Raw genomic sequence first — 12,455 nt, forward strand, 5'->3', positions numbered from 1 at the left:
GACAGGAGATATTGCCTAAGCATACCAGGACGTTTAATATTCGTCCCGGACAAACGTCTCTGGATTCTCACCTTGCACTGTTCGTCCAGACGAAAATTATGATTCGTACCGGGACGAAGTTCTCTGTATGAGATCGTACAGGACGAAATTAATTTTTGTCCCTGGACGAAACGCTCTATATAAAATCATCCCAGGACGAAACATGTTTGTCCCAGACAAACTAAACCGACTTACGTCAGTTGGTTATGTCTCTGTAGAATTTTGGGAACCGACCTATGTAATAACCGTTTCGTACCTGACGAACATAGTTCAGACGGGATGATGAGCGTGTACGAACATAGTTCATACCAATATACATTAGGATCATTTCCGTCACTTTAAGTAAAATCGTCCAGGACGATCCACGATTGTACGGACGATCACTGCGTACAGAATTAAAAACTTGTAGTTTTGGGCAGTTTTTTTGTCTTTTGTATATATACTTCAAATTATACTGCCACCCAATCTTTTTACTCATTGATCTTCGTGCCTATTGAAAGAAGAGTAAAGGAGAGAGTGAGAGAGATCAATCAAAGAAGGATGTCTACCACTGGGCTTGAAGGCTTTGCATTGTGTTCAAAGGTAAGATTTCATACTTGTGATTTGAGATTACTTCACTCTTTTTCTTTCTTCCTTCTAGATTTCTTGGGAAGAGATCTATCAAGGAGATCCGATTCTCTGCCGACACTAGAAGAGTGTGAAAAGACGAAGGGTTCTCTGCCCACACTAGGAGAGTGTGAAAGGATGAAGGGTTCTCTGCCCACACTAGGAGAGTGTGAAAAGACGAAGGGTTCTCTGGCCACACTAGGAGAGTGTAAAAGGATGATGGTTCTCTGCCAATACAAGGGAAAGTGTAAAAGGATGATGATTTTTTGCTACACCGAGTAGTGGTGAAAAGAGTGTTTGTAAAGGCTTCTCCGCCTTACTGTGGGTGCAAAAGGAGAGACACTATTGGTATTAGTGCAATACTCAGAGGGTGCCTCTGGGGAATGGATGTAGGTCTGGTTTAGACCGAACCACTACAAATCTTGTGTCTTTTTATTTAACTATTTTTTTATTTTTTGCTTTTAATTTTGTGTTTTAAAAATTTGTTGTTGAAAAACTTTTCATAAAAAAAAATTCTTTAAAGTTTAATTTCGGTTAAATTTATCAAAAGAGGGAAATTTTTTAAATACCAATTCACCCCCCCCTCTTTGGTAGCCTTGGACATTAACTTAGGTTTAATAACCTATTCACTAGACTCAACAGCCTCCGAGGAGTGGACGTAGGTCGAGTTGACCGAACCACTATAAATTTCTGTGTTCTTATTTCTTGCTTCCGCACTTTAATTTCCGCACTTACTTTTTGTGGTGTGATTTTGGTTTATGTGATTTTTACTTCTTTGTAAAAAGAGTTTTTAAAATACCAATTAACCCCCCCCTCTTGTTAGCTTGGGCCAGTTCTATAGGGCTTAACATCCCTAACCTAACTTTCATTATTGATCATCCCGAACGATGTGACCAAAAATAGAAAACTATAAAAACAGTCAGAAATTTTCTCCCATGTGTGTAGTGTGTACAAGGTTACTTAGCATCAGGAACCACTTAGTTTACAATTGATCAAGAAAAGGAAAATATTTCAAACTACTCAGATCTAGTCTACCTAATCTTGAGCTCGTTCAAATTACAGTTTTGGTTTTGTGGGCTTGAAATGTTAGTAGGCAAGACAGTTGTAGAGAAATAGAAAGTGTTTACTTTCATTAAAATTCTATTCCCTAAAATCAAATTCATAATAATCTCCCCCTTTTATATGATGGAAAACACAAAAATAATAAAAGCAGTTCAAAGTAGTTCAATAGAAATAGTATGAAGAAATAAACATTCAACTATCAAACATAAAACACAACAGAACAAATAATACAACTACTCCCCCTTTTAACTTCATAAAAAGGAAGAGGGAAACTAAAAAAGAAATAAAACAAAGACAACCAAATAGAATCAAACTACAACAAGAAAAGATAAACAACACTATAAAAATAAACTAAAAGAAGGACGGCCCCTGATAGTCCAAAGGAGGAGGTGGTGGTGGTGATGGCTATTGAAAGTAATTGTAAAGAGTGGCAAACTGCTCTCCAAATCAGGCCATATCTTAGTCATGCTGGTGCTGCTGGAGAGCTGTGTAAGAGTCAAAACGATCAACATCCTCAGCACATTGCTGCTCTTGTGCAACAACATAGGTCTCGAACCTTGTCTCCCATTGATTAAATTGCTCCACCAGATGATCCAGCTAAGAGTACTAGCAGAGCAGAGATCTATCTCCTCCTCAGCTCCCTCAGCTTCTTTGTGCCCCGATTGGAGATGGTACTATGAAGAATGTGAAAGAAGTTATTTGAGTAGAAGACAGGCAGAAATTTGGAGGGTCAGGATATTAGAGGTTATATTTGGATTCTAGGCCATAAGCAATGATATATCCTAGAGAAAAATTGGGCTTCATCCTATGTCCTGGATCTCAAATACTATTCACATACTCAATGTATCGAAAAATCAAATCAAATATATTAAATTCACGATGGGCCAAAATATATAAAGCGGTGAATGAAAAGAGTGGAGTGATATGAACGTGATCACCAGCTTTTGGAAGAATAGAGGAATGAAGGATATGTTAGATTGTCCTAGCATCTTTGAGTAAGCTACTAGATTATCAAACATGAAAGGAAGCATGTGTGTTTCTTAGAAAGTGGTAGGCTGGAGCCCAGTCATTGTCAGGATCTGAACATAGGATATAGAGTTTATCTCATATGGTGGATAGTTACAGGAGTTCTTGACAATCCTAATATGTGATTTTTATTGGACGCCTATTCACATAGGACTAAAGAGAAGTAAAAGAGGAATTGATGAGAAGGCTAGTGAAAAACTCAAACAATAACTCCAAATTAAAAGTGAGAGTAGTGGAGCGAATAAATAAAGAACATGATATGAAAGGATGTGGGGGTTGATAGTTTGGAAAATAATGATCCTAGCTATCTTGTACTTTTAATAGGTGGCTTGATCGGCCGCCTCAGTTAATTGAGGGTCCAGATTTTTCCTCGAGGAGCTTCCAAAAGGCATGTGAGACATCTTTCCACCAGTCATAATCAGGAAAACAAAAGGGAAGTAAGAGCAAAGAGGGTTGAATAAAGATTGCGTAAGAAAAGATGATTGAATGATTCAATTTTTAAAGAAATGATCCGATTATCTAGGATGATCACATAATCATCCAGGATGATAGGGTGCAATGATTGCGTCTGAGATGATAGGTTAAAAAGGCAGTAATGTCATCCAGGATAATCATAGATTATCTAGGATTATAAGACACAGATGATCGTCCTGAGGAGAAATCTCAGACGATCGTTGAAAAAGAAGATCGTCCTGGCTGATTAGGTGTATCGTCCAGGATGATGCACCATAATGAATCATACCAACTAAATTTAAAATGTTTAAAGCATTGCCATGTGTATCGTCCAGGATGAATAGATGTTTTGTCTGAGCCAATTATCAATAATTGTGTAGATCATCCAGGATTAGGAGGATCATCCAGGACGATCACAAAAAATTAAAGCAGAAGACGATAAGATCGTCTAGGACGATAAAGGATCATCCAGGACGATCAGAAGTAGAAGAGTCAAAATGGTTGTTAGATAGAATTTTAAGAGTGAATTGAACAGATTGTCCAGGATGATATAAATATTGTTTGAGATGATGTGACAAAAAGTTTGAAATCAAAGGATGGATGGAGATGATCCGAGAAGGCCCATAAAAATCAACAAAAAAGATAAAAATAAAATTAAAAAAAGACAAAAAAAAATAAAAGGAATGAAATAATAATTTTTTTTTAATCAAAGCCAGAATATGATAAATTTTCCATATAATTAAATTAAAAATTTTTAAGATATAATTAGTTAATATCGTCGAAATCTAGAAAATAGTAAAACAACTGATCCTATTAGCCCTAGCTCAGACTTCTCCCAGGGCAAACCATCTTTTGAAAACAAATGTCTAAATTAGAAAAATCAATTAGATAAGAAAAAGCGATCTGTTCAAAACTTGATTCCATAAAAATATTTTATAGAATAATATATCCAAGTAATTAGTCATGATCATAAATTTTAAAAATCAAGCCTTTAAAAAATATCAAGTGACACTTGAATTCTTCTAAGAGATGTCAATCATTAATTACAAATTTTCAAAAATAAAAATAAGACATAAGATAGCAATTCAATAGTGACAAAAAGAAAAATAAAATAATGTTAAAAATTAAATTAAATGAAGTTAAACAAATGAAAACTAAAAAAAACAAGGAAAAACAACAAAAAGAAAATGACAAACAACAAATAAAAAATAAAAAATTAGTAAGAATCAAGTTCATGCATTTTTCTCAATCACACCTAATCTGATCCTTAAAGTGCTGAAAGTGTCGAAGGCCAGTGGTTTAGTAATGATGACAGCCAGTTGATTCTAAGTTGCCACATAGTGTAACTCAATATCTCCTTTAGTCACATGGTCTCTAATAAAGTGATGCCTTATGTCAATGTGCTTAGTCCTTGAATATTGGATAGGATTCTCAGAAATGCATATGGCACTAGTGTTACCATAAAGGATCGAAATTGTGCTAATAGGTAATCCTAAATGTAGAACTTGCTGCTTCAACCAATGGACTTGGGCCACACAACTCTCTAAAGCAATGTACTCAACTTCAGCAGTGGAAAGTGCAATAGAGTTTTGCTTTCTACTAGACCAGGAGACTAAAGATTATCATATGAATTAGCAAGTCTCATAAGTACTCTTTTTATCCACCTTACACCCTACAAAATCAGAATCAAAATATCCAATAATCTTAGAAGAAGTGTTATGCCTAGGATAGCAGATTCCTAAATTTGGGGTCCCTAAGAGATATATCTAAGAATGCTCTTAACTGCAGTCAAGTGAGATTCTTTAGGATCAGCTTGAAATCTAGCATAGAAATAAACACTAAATATTATATCAGGTCGACTAATTGTCAGGTAAAGTAAGGATCCGATCATCCCTGTATACTTTTTTTGATAAACTAACTCATTTGGGTCCTTATCCAACTAAACACTGGAGGTCATGGAAGTATTAATTTTCTTAGCTTTATCCATTTTATATTTCTTAAAGATATCCTTTATGTACTTTGATTAATTTAGAAAGGTTCCATCATCCAGTTGTCTTATGCTAAATCCTAAAAAGTAGGACATCTCTCCCATTATACTCATCTCTACTTTCCAACTCATTATTTTAAAAAACTCATCACATACCCTTATATCAGAAAATATAAAAAGTATATCATCGACATAAATATGAATAATGTGTAATTCATCTCCTACTTTACTCAGAAAAAAGGTGATATCTACGCTCCCCTTAACAAACTTCCTCTCAAGTAAGAATGTGCTAAGCCTCTCATACCAAGCTCTAGGTGCCTGCTTTAATTTATATAAGGCCTTTTTTAATTTGAAAATATAATTTGGAAATCAGGAAATCTCAAAACCTAGAGCTTGCTCTATAAACACATCTTCTTTTATTACCCCATTTAAAAAGGTACTCTTAACGTCCATTTGGAAAAGCTTAAATATCTTATAATAGAAAAAGTCTTGTAGCACTCTAATGGCTTCTAATCTAGCTACAGGGATAAAGGTATCCTCAAAATCAATCCCTTATATTTACTTGTACCCATTAGCCACCAATCTTGCCTTATTCCTAACCACCACACAAGAATCATTCATTTTATTCTTAAAGACTCATTTGGTTCCAACTGCACTTTGTCCCTTTGGTCTTTTAATAAGCTCCCAAACATTATTCCTAATAAATTGGTTTAATTCCTCTTATATGAATAAGATCCAAAACTCATCAGAAAGGACTTGATTAATATTAGTTGGTTCAGTTGTTGAGATAAAGACATAGTGGTTCACTTTCTTCCTAAGTCCATGCTTAGTCCTAACACCTTCAAAAGGGTCTCCTATGATCATTTCTTTAGGATGACTTGAAGAAAATCTCCAATCTCTAGGCAATGTATGTGTAGGTTTAACCCTTTCCTCCATATTTGTATTTTCTACTCCTTGTGTAATCTCACCTACTCATTTAGTATTTTGGGGCTCTACCCTCATCTCCAAATTTTCAACTACAATGGTAATCTCTCCAACTTCATTTTTATCCTCAACTCTAAACTTCTTAGGATCGGATTCATCAAAGACTACATGAGTAGTCTCCTCCACCACCAATGTCCTCTTATTAAACACCCTAAAGGATTTCCTCATACTTGAATATCCTAAGAATACTCCTTCATCAGATTTTGGATTAAATTTTCCAAATTGTGACTTCATATTATTAAGAATAAAAACCTTGCAGCCAAAGACATAGAGGTCAAAAAGGTTCAATATCCTATCCTTAAGGATCTCATAGGGTGTCTAATTAAGTTTGGCTCTAACATTCTCTCTATTCAACACATAATAAGCTGTGTTTATCGCTTCAGCCAAAAGTACTTTGTAAGTGAATACTCAATAAGCATGGCATTCATAATCACAAATCCATAGACTTTTCCCCATCAACTGGCAGTGCTAATAGATCCAAACAAATCCATGTGATGTACTTCTAAAGATTTAGATATGCTAATGTCCTTAATGGAGTGAAAAGAGGATTGGACTTACTTCCCTTGTTGGAAGGCATCACAAAGGTGGTCTTTAGAGAACTTAAGCTTGGGGACACCACTAACTCGGTATTTCTAGGTCACTCTCCTAAGGGTTTTTATAATGGTATGACATAACCTCATATGCCATAACCATGAATCATTAGCAATAGTTTTTAAGCAAAATGATTCAGCACATTCAATATTATTTAAGTCAAGCATGTAAATATTGTTGATCCACTTTTTCTGTAAAATAATGTTGTTATTTAAGCTTATAATGCAAGTATTTGCCAAGAATTTTATGATGAAGCCCATATGACAAAGCTGACTGATACTGAGCAAGTTGTATTTCAGTCCATCTACAAGAAAAATATTTTCAATCAAAAGATTCTTGGAGTTTTTGATTATACCTGCGCCCACCACTTTCCTGGTTGTGTTGTCTCCAAGAGTAACCTTGCCTCCATCCCTGACCTCTAGCTAAATGATTTGGTTAGCATCTCCAGTCATGTGTCGTGGGCATCTGTTATATAGGTACCATATGCTCTCATGAGGACTATTGTGAGAGCAAGCCTATAAAATCATCAAACGTCGAATTTAGGAACCCAAACATGTTTGGGTCCCTTCTTATGGAAAGAAGAATGTAATGCATGCATGTTATGCTGTGAATTATGTAATTTGAGTCTCCACACCCAATGTGTACTATGGTGAACAGTGTAAGTGTGTGAGATGTGCCCTAACAAGACACATAAAAAACATCTAACCCAAGGAAAAGGGTTTACTAATCTACTCGGATGGTGATACTTCCTTTTAAAGTTATGTAATACATGCAATATTGGTTTGTTATTTCCAAAAGCTTTGAGATTTTCTAATTTCTTATACTCTTTTTCTAATTAAGCATGAGAATACTTCAAGGAATCATGTGCAATAGATTATTCAATATATTTTTTGTTTAATGTATCAAACTCATCAAGTAGTGACATGAGATTGCTATTGATTGTAAAGTGATCTTTAAGTAAAATTTCATGCTCTTTTTACAAATTTAAAAATTCTAATTTCAAACTAGCATGTGATTTTTTAAGTTTCTTATACGATGCATGAATTTATTCATAAACTTCAAGTGGTTTCTCGTAGGTTCACATACCTCTTCTTGGTCACTTTGACCAAGATAATTGTCAGCCATCAAGCACAAGTTTGTTGTCTTCTCTTCAGCTTCAGTCTTAGAGGAGTCCGATGTAGAATCTACCCAGAATGTCTTTTGGAACCTCTTCTTATCCTTTTTGAACTTGGGTTTCTCCTCACCCTTCTCCTTTCCTGAGTGAGCTTTAAGTGTAGAACAATCATCTTTAATGTGGCCCGGCTTCCTGCATTCAAAATAAATCATATCATTAGAATTCTTAAAATTTTTGCTACCCTTACCTTTATTCCACTTCTGATGTTTCTTATGCTTCTTTCTTAGAAAGTTTTTGAATTGCCTCATGATTAAGGCAACATCATTGCTTTCAAACCCGGAAGAGTCAGTGTCCATATCGTTGGCCTTTAACACCATAATTTTCTCCTTCTGTTTCTCACATGCGTCAAGGTTTCTTTGATTCACCCCTTTCTTGTAAGTAATGAGTGATCCAAGTAAGTTATCAATCAAATAGGTATTCAAATTTTTAATTTCAGAAATTACAGTAATTTTAGCATCAAAGGAAAAAGGCAAATATCTCAAAACTTTATTAACCTTTTCATAATTTATGAGTTATCTTTCTAAAGCATGCTGTTAGGTGACAATTTGAGTAAATCTAGTGTACATATCAAAAATTGATTCATTAAGTTTCATACAAAAAAATTCATAATCATGCAATAAAATATTCATTCTTAATTATTTGACTTCTTTGGTTCCTTCATAAGTAATACACAATTTATCCCAAATTTATTTACCTGTCAGAGGTGTATAACCATCTTTAACAAGCATCCACACGCAATAACCAATCGATTATAAAAATGTAGACATACAAGTTTTTCAAAAATCAAAAGGAATATTATCAAACAAAGGTGGTCGAATAATAGAATACCCTTCCATAGGTTTACGATTACCAGAGTTAGCCATGGATCAAAATTTAAAAGTTTTCGAAAACTTAATTTTATGAATCCCACTCTGATACCACTTTAAAGTTCATTAGGGATGTTAAAACCTTATGAACTAGCCCAAGGCTAACCAAGAGGTGGGGTGAATTAGAATTTTAAAAAATCTTTTAATCAAAAACACAAACTCAAACCAAACCAAAATTCACCACAAAGAAATTTAAAGTGCAGAAATTATATATAGAAAAAGTAGAAATAAAGAACACATAAATTTATAGTGGTTCGGTCAACTCAACCTATGTCCACTCCCCAGAGGCGCCCTCCGAGTATTGCACTAAGCTCAGTGACTCTCCTTTTGCTCTTATAGCAAGACAGAGAAGCCTTTACAAAATCTCATTTCCATCGACACAAGTGAGGCAGAGAACCCAACTCCTTTTTCTTCCTCTTGAAGCAGGCAGAGAACTTTGATTGATTGTTGAAGTGGACCTCTCTTGAACCTCCAAGAATAAGGGTCGACGATCGGAGAAGATGGCTTGGAGCAACCTTTATGAAACCCCTCATAAGATCCTATCTCTCTTTCTCTCTCCCTTTCTCTCCCTCTCCTCTAGGCCCTTTTAAGTCAAGATAAGAACAAAAGATGATCTCTTGGGTAGAATAAGAGGTCTTAAATAGAAGAGCTTTATAGTTGCTCTTAATTGTAACAAATTAACATTATCGTCCAGGATGATATAGACAATCAATACAAATTAAGCTCAATCAGCCCGAATGATTTCAGACAATCAGAAGATTTTTATTTATATCGTTCAGGATTATAGTATATCAACATATATGATTAGTACAAGTTGTTGAATATCATCTAGAACATCACCCTAAATGAATGTATGGACGATGAAAAAATAACCTGATCATCAAGGCCGATCTTTCGATCATCCTGAATAATTAATTTAATTCAGTGCATATCGTCCAGAGCATCACCCTGAATAAAAGTTGGTCGATGTTTAATCATCTAGGAATAACTAAGGTTTTTGAACTGATCATCCTGACCGACTCTGAGTTCATCAAGGATGATATGATTGAGCAATCAAACCTTAATTACTTTTCTTAATTACTAGATTAATTTAGGCATACTTGTCCTACAACTTCCAAGATGATGTATTGGATGATATACAAAAATAAAAACAACTTAAATAGATCTGGTGGCTGATTCTTTTTTATTTGAGCCTATCATCCCGACCGATATGAATATTGTCCAGGACGATGCACTTAATGATGGCTACCTTAACCAAGATGCCCTAATTAGGGGTTCTATTTTTAACTTATTATCTAGGCTAATTATAGATCATCCCAAACGATGTGACCAAAAATAGTAAACTTTTAAAATAGTTAAAAAATTTCTTCCAAGTGTGTGTGTGTGCAAGGTTACTTAATGTCAGGAACCACTTTGTTTATAATTGACTCAAGAAAAGGAAAAGATTAGAAACTAACTCAGACCTAGTCTACCCAATCTTGAGCTGGTTCAAATTATAGTTTTATTCTTTTGAACCTTAAATGTTAGTAGGCAAGACAATCGTAGAGAAACATAAGTGTTTTCTATCATCAAAATTTTATTCCCTGAAATCAGATTCACAACATGTATGTGTAAGTTTACTTGACATCAGGAACCACATTATTATATTTGACTCAAGAAGAGGTAAAAATATTAGAATTACAGTTATAAATTGATTCAGTCCTAATATACTGAATATTAAGCTAGTTTGATTTACAATTGACCTTATGAAACTGAATGTTAGTAGGTTGGGAAAGAATAGAGAAACACAAATGCCATAAATATTTTCTATCATTAAAATTATAATGCTTAAATCAAGGTTTATAACAATCCCTCCCTTTTTTATGATGATAAATATTTGTTAGGAAATTCAACTCAAGTAGATTAATGAAATATAAAATAAAGGAGAATAGTATGAATATGAACCAAGCAAAATAAATTTTACTAAAAATAAGTAGGTGCTACAAACACTAAATAATAATGGTTTAAAAAATAATAATACAAAAATCCAATACTAATATTATTCACCCTTTTGACATCATAAAAAAGAGTAGGAAGTAAAAACAAAACATAAAGCAAAAAAAATATAACACAGAAACTAACTATTGTATAAGAAAAACTTTATATAAAAAACATAAAAAAAACTACAAGTATGAGGAACCCTAATCAGGTGAAGGAGGAGGTGGTGTTGGCTGAAAAAGATAGTGGATGGAAGTAAACTACTTCCCAAATCAGGCCATATCCTAATCATATTACTTCTATTGGTGTGCCATATATGGATCAAATCTAGCAACATCTGCCGTCTGTTGATATTCTTATGTAGCAACATGAGAGTCAAACCTAGCCTCCCACTGGTCGAACTGCTCCACCAACTGATCCAGTTATGAGTGCTGTCACATTGGAACAGGTGCAAGAACAAGTGTAGGAGCAGGTGTAGGAGCAACTTCCTCCTCAGCTCACTCATCCTCCTCATGCCTCAGATGGAGATGAGTGCTATAAAGAATATGGAAGGAGCTGTTGCTATAGTAAATAAGCTGATAATCTGGAGGGCCAAGATATTGAAGATTTTATTTAATTTTTAGGATAAAATCTATAATGTGTCTTAAGGAAAGCTTTGGTTTTCTTTTGTGCCCTAGATCCCTAATACTAGTCAGGTGCTTATTATACCAAAAAAGAATATTAGTGATAATGAACACCTTATGGGCCATTATATAAAAGGTAGTAATTAAGAGTAGAGGAATGATGTTTATATAATCACCAGCCTTTGGGATTATTGAGGTTCTAAGAATATGCTAGATTATCCTAGCATCTTTGACTAAGGTGCTGGACGCCCCATCATGGTTGGAGACATTTGTGTTTCTTAGCTATTGGTTGATAGAACCCTAATTATAATCAAGATATGGATACAATATATGAATCTTAACTCCAGTAGTAGAAAGTTGAAGGAGTTCATGGAAATCCTAATAGAAAATCTCTACTGGGCGTCTGTGTACATAGAATTATAGGGAGGTGTAGGTAAACTTGATCCTATAACTAGCAAAGATCATAGAGGAATTTAAAGTTGAATGCGATAGACAGAGTTAGAACGAAGGTGAGGGAGGTTTGAGTGAACAAATTCTAGACCGAGTAAGTGAGTGTGCGAGGATTGACAATCCTCAAAGGTACGATTCCATCGATTTTGTATCAATGATAGGTAGCTTGGTCAGCCTCCTCAGTGATACAAGGGTTGATAAGTGCCATCGAGGAATTGTTGTTCACCATTCTAAACCTTTTTCCCATCAGCCATTAATAAGGATGTAGAGCTTCAAAGAGAATGAAAGATGGATTGAAGGATTTGAGGGTGAAAAAACATTTGAATTCAGCTATTTATAAAGAATTGGCCACATTATCAAGGATGATTACAAGATCATCCAGGAAGATTGCAAGATCATCTAGGATGATTAGGAGAATTTATGACATCTTGAATAATTGGTCAAAAAGGCAGTCCTATCGTCTAGGATGATCAGACATCATCTAAGTTGATTAGAGCCAGGTGATCGTTCTGAGGAGTCATGCTAGACGATCGTTGACGAAAATGATCATTCAAGCTGATTGGTGGATCATTCAAGATAATCATCAATAATGGATTGTATCGTCTGAATTTAAAATA

This window comes from Dendrobium catenatum, unplaced genomic scaffold (assembly GCF_001605985.2).
Source record: "Dendrobium catenatum unplaced genomic scaffold, ASM160598v2 fragScaff_scaffold_1102, whole genome shotgun sequence".
NCBI lineage: Eukaryota > Viridiplantae > Streptophyta > Magnoliopsida > Asparagales > Orchidaceae > Dendrobium > Dendrobium catenatum.